This window comes from Dipodomys ordii, unplaced genomic scaffold (assembly GCF_000151885.1).
Source record: "Dipodomys ordii isolate 6190 unplaced genomic scaffold, Dord_2.0 Scaffold103, whole genome shotgun sequence".
NCBI classification, from domain to species: Eukaryota; Metazoa; Chordata; class Mammalia; order Rodentia; family Heteromyidae; genus Dipodomys; species Dipodomys ordii.
This window is the reverse complement of record NW_012267319.1, coordinates 934,934-940,551: the sequence shown is the minus strand read 5'-3', so window position 1 is coordinate 940,551 and position 5,618 is coordinate 934,934. Positions and strand designations below refer to the sequence as shown.

The 5,618-nt window shown below is 43.3% G+C and overlaps 1 protein-coding gene across 1 annotated transcript in view; it reads left to right on the top strand.

Moving 5' to 3' along the window:
• Positions 1-5,618, top strand: part of Dscam (Down syndrome cell adhesion molecule) — a 365,413-nt gene that overhangs the window by 201,033 nt on the left and 158,762 nt on the right. The gene's annotated exons all lie outside the window — the stretch shown is intronic.

Below are 5,618 nucleotides of genomic sequence, written 5' to 3'. Positions count from 1 at the left end.
GCCGGGTGGGGTGGGGGGCGGTGGAGGCAGCGGTTCTCATCTGGATGGAACTCGGGCATCCGGGAGATTTAGGAGAGCACAGGTGTGTGCTTTCTGGCCTCAAGGCAAACCAACTGTAAGATTCTCTTTGTAAGTAGATATGTCTCCCATGTTGTTGTTGAGTCCCCCCCCCCACCTCTCAAATATTGGCACACATTTGAACCATATTTGGGTCTGCAATGTGCTCTAATGTCTGGTGCACAGCCCGTAGTGATGAAAAATAACCATCTTGAGAGTCGGGACCCAAGGGCCTGTCATTCAGAGGATTCCTCAGCTGATGTTAGTAGAGTGTTCTGGGTGATTTGTATATGCAGTTCTTGCAGAAGCAAAATTCTGTATACAGATACACACACCTACACACACGAGATGGCTGGTGACTAACCAGTGTGGTGACAGAGGCCGATTCATCCTTCAAATTGCCACACACACTTCTGTAAGAAGGATGGAATGAGCCAGAAGGTAAGGGGAGTGGCTCCGGGGCCCTGTCAAGGCTCAGACAAAGGAGAATGGCTTGAGTGAGAAGCATTGGATTTGCCACAAATTAAACATGTTTTCAGAGTACGCACGTGCAACGAAGGAGAGAAAATGGAATGTGCCATGGAGACTCATGTCCCCCACCCCATAAGGAGGTGAACAAAGACCAAAAGCAGAGGTGAAGCAGGAAGGGCAGTTCTGACAAGAACATACAGAGAGGCAAGAACATACGGGCCCAAGATGGGAATTCAGGCAGAGAGGAGGAGCAGTGGGAGACAGAGGGAAGGAGGTCCAGTAGGAGAGAAGAAAACCCAGTGCGCTGTGAGGCCTGGGAACACAACAGGAAATGTGTCAAGAAGAAGGGCAACCAAACGTCTCTAATTCTGTGGGAAGTGCAGAAAAGGAAACCCAAGAGGTGGCCATTGGTTTAGGAAGTTACGTACCTGTGTGGCACAGGTATGAGGAGTTCTGAGGAGAGAGACTCAAGACAAAGGCGGGGGGAGGGGGGAATGGTGCAGAAGCAAAGAATACAACGGTTTTTATACTTTCAGGAAATAGAGAATTGGGGAGGATCAGGACAAGAGAAGCCGCCATCTTTAAGACTTGGTATTTAACAGTATGCATGGATAGCACATGGGAACAGGCCATAGAGTAGAAAGTCCTGTGACTGGCATCAAATGCGAGATTGTGACAGATTCTAGCCCCGTAGCAAGTGGATTGTGCTGGAATCTTTGAATCGGTATAGTGTGTCCTAGGTACCATAATGGCGGCCATAGTGTGGCTAGAGAAGTTGGAGCCATGGGAATTAGTGCAGGTTATAGGGAGCATAGTGCAAAAACAAACGTAAAATGTATCTGATGAGGATGTGACAGAGTGACAGCTGTTGAATTTTTCCTCCCGTCATAAACAACTACAAGGTTGGACCAAAAAATGATAAAGAGCTATGTCAGGAAGTAGAATGGGCGGCACAGGGCTATGGTTCTCGAAGGAAGGGAAATGCACGGGATGGGCCCCAAATTCACCCCAGATTTCCAGTTGGCACATTTTGCAAATTATATCAGAGGGATGCAGCTCCCAGACTGATAGCAGTGTCTTGCTGAATGGGGAAAACAGAGATCGAAAAGCTACCTGAAAGACTGGTTGGTGAAGTGCAGAGTACTGGAGATCAGTACTCCTCCTCCTCCTCCTTTTCCTCCTCTTCTTCCTCCTCTTCCCCTTCTTCCTCCTTCTTCTTCCATCTTTCTTCCTTCTTTCTTCTTTCTTCCTCTTAGCCAAGGGCCATTTATCTGTTTATAACATCATTGTGGACCATACAAAATTATCAATGCAAGCAGATAGCTCCCAGTTCAGAAAAAAAGAAAAAGCTCTCCAAAAATCTATATAGGCTTCCTTTCCAATATTTATCTGAACACAACACTTCACACCTGAGGGGAGATTCTGTGCAGGCAGGGAAGGATTCACGTTGCTTAGAAGTAAATGGACGACATTGGGAGCATCCACCTGAGATCTCAGGAAGGCTACACATCAGCATGGGTTGCACTATCCCAGGAACCAAAGCTACTCCAAGCCAGTCCACAGACTTAGAAATACTCTTCACAGAGTCCACCAGTAAATTAGTTATTAACAAGAACAATATGCAAGGGCTAAACATCTGAAATAAGAATTTTATAACCAGCAAAACATATTTATTCATCTAGTCTTCACAATGAAGACAAAATAGAGATATTTTCAGATAAGTATTCAGTACAACTGATCAACAAGCTTTTACTACAACACATATTAAAGAATTTTTGAAAGAAAACATTTACAGATGCAAACTTTGATCTATACAAGGAATAAAGATCTGTAGATGTGCCACGTTTATTGCTGAGTACAAAAGACATTTTAACAATTTATGTCATTTAAAGATGCTTAGATGTTTAAAGGATAGTGATCCTGTATCATGGGATTTATAACATGGAAAAATAAAATATGCAACAATAGCATAAAGGATAGGAAGATTAAATGCAAGTTTACTATTGTAAGACGGTGCTTAAATTATACATGAAGTATGATGATGTTATTTGAGTGTAGACATTGATAGCTAAATATGTACATTCCAACCTCCAGAGTAATCACCAAAAAAATCAAAGACGGGGCTATTATTCTAACAGAAGACATAAAACAGAACAATATAGTATTTTCAACTAAGCAAAAAAGATATGAAAACAGAGAAAATGTAATAAAAAGAATCTTGAAAAAATTTAAACATGGTTAGATAGTAAAGTCAAATATAGCCATAGATATATATGAATTGTACATGAATTCAATATACAAACAAAACATATTTTAGGATGAAAAGACAAAGAGACAAGTACATACTATTTTTTATTTTTAATCATCATTTTTATTATTTTTTATTATCTGTAAGTAGTTATACAAATGGCTTTCTATTCAACATTCAGGTCTACTGTAAATATAAAGACACAGATAGGTTAGAAATGAAATGATATAAATTATCCATCATAAAATCTTGATGATCTGTGTCAATATGAGAGAAGATAGACTTCAGAACAGGAAACATTAGCAGATTAGCTAAGCAAGTGTTATCATGATGAACAGGTCAATTCACCAAGGTGACATTAAAAGCTGATTCAGGATGTACATCCAATGACAGGCCTTCTAAATCTGCAGCAAGAAGCCAGCAGAACAAAAGGAAAAAGACAACAAGCCAACGACACAAAGACAGTTCTACACTCCTTCACCAGTAACAGAACAAGCTGAAAATCAGTGTGAATGCAGACCTAGCAGTAGGCTTAGGCAACACAACCTAATGACGTTTACACAATATCCTACCCAACAAATGCCTACAAGTGTCTACAGTAAGATAGCCACGTTTGAAGATGCTAGGCTTGCTCTAAGTCATTACTACAGTGATAGGAAACAAATAACACCACAATATCCCTTACACATATTAATTCAAAAATGAGTAACAAAGGACTATTATACACAATTTTAAGGATGTTCAGTGATTTCAAGGCCACAAACATCAGATTCAAGACAAAAGAAGAACATGAATAGTCACAGATATGTATATATCTTAATCAAAAGCACTGTGGGATTAGATACTACTCTCATTTGTAAATTATAAGGAACAGTTAAGAAAGAATAGCATGCTTATAAACTCTCCTGCACAATATGGAACAAAGAAATTTAGTTCCCAGATTTGCTTGTGACATAGTATAATTGTCGTATACAAGGCTTATAAAGACATTGTGCAGAGAAAAATATGCATACTGATATCTGAAAGAGATGTTGTGAGAAACTTGATAAACTGCTCAGGAAGCAGCTGGCCCAGGACCATGCTGGGCCTTTCAGAGCAAGGCGGTGTTTCTTGGTTACCCATTTTTCTCTGCTGTCGATACACTGTCATTGAGACAGGCATTTGTGCATCCTTGCTGGGGGTTAACACCTGCTCAGGGTGGCAGCTCCTCTTTTTACGATTGCTAATGACCATGCCCCTGCTTTCAGAATTCCACTTTCTCCTAGGAATAGCCAGATCTTGGCTTTTGTCACCACATCAGTTCCAAAACTCCTGCTAGATAAGCTAACATCGAATGTTTGCTTGAAATTCAGACTTGCCATTTGTCATTGCTGCTCAGAAGAACATTCCACATTGCAAACTTAGCTGGTAGCTTGGGAATATGATCTGCCATTTCAACCATTTCTTTAAAAAATGCAAAGATATAGTTAAGGAAACAAAATCCGCATGAGAGTGGATTTTTGTTTTGGTCCCTGGGGTTTTATTGTGGGCTACAGCTGGAATTGAGGAAGTTTCTCTCTTAGATACGTTAAAGTTTTGCCCTGGGATTTGAAATGAAGGATCTGGAAGGTCTTGAGATTGCCTGCCGGGGAGAGGGTGATTTGGCGTCTCCAGATAACGGGCTGTTGAACTGGTAAGGAGAAGATGCCTGTCCCCCTTGGCCTGTCCACCGAAGACTTCACAGAGGGAGGGAGCTGATCGGCCTGCCTGTGTGGTCCGTAGACAAGAGGAGGTGTGAATACAGGGCTGGAACTCCTATCGGAAGCACAGACCCACATTAGTGCCTGTTGCTGTCTGCAGCCTGGCAGGGCACAACTGGCCCTACTGAGCCTGCCTTCCTTGACTGGAAAACAGGTGTAACTCAAAGTTACACCTTGCAGTGTTTCACCAGGCTGGTGGCAGACTCTGCACAGAGAGAAGGTGGGCCAGGGGCCCAGGCGGAATCCTGAGGCCAGTCAGTACCAGTTAAGACACAGATGCAAAATGGTCAGTCAGTCAATTAGCTCATCGCCTACTGTCTTGATGTAGGACTGATGGGCAAACACAAATGCCCTAGCCAGTTGATTTCCCTGAGTGAGCAAGGGCATCTGGGGAGTAATGGATGGGCTGGCTGGTCAGGGAGCCAAGGGAAAGCCCCCTGGCCTGGGACCTGCCCGCTGCATGCCTCCTGCCCTCATCCCTCCTTCCTTCTTCCCATCTCTCACTTGGATGCTCCTTGGCTGTGTGACATTGAATAAGTTATTTACTGTGGACTGACATCATTTCCTTGTTCCTTAATTCAGGTAGTGTCTAGTCAGGTCTTGGTCATAAATAAGGTGTTTATCATAGCACGTGGGGCACAGGTGGTCCACAGTAGGTGGCAGTACCCCTCCCTCCCCTTCGCCTCTATCTCTTCCTGTCTTTCACTCACCTCTACACAGCCTTGGGACCCAAGTCCAACACACACAGGCCATGGGAGAATCCAGACTGGAGGCAATGAACGACACGGCAGCCTTGTAAACATGATGAAAGGGCACTGTTTGCCAAAACCAAGAGTTGAGGATACAGTGCATATTGAAGATGGAGGTGCCGAGATGGAGACAAAGAGGGCTCTGATACACGCGGAAGCCACGTGTCCCCAGCTCAGGCCTGGAACCAGGCGTCAGTGTAAAGCTTAGGTCAAGACTTGGAAGACTCATAAAGATTTAATTTGGAGAGAGGGAGGAAAAGAAGGAGGGAAGGATGGGAAGGACAGGAAAGATGGAAGCAAGGAAGGGAGGAAGGCAAGAAAGAAGGAAGGAAGGAAAGGAAAGGAAGGAAGGAA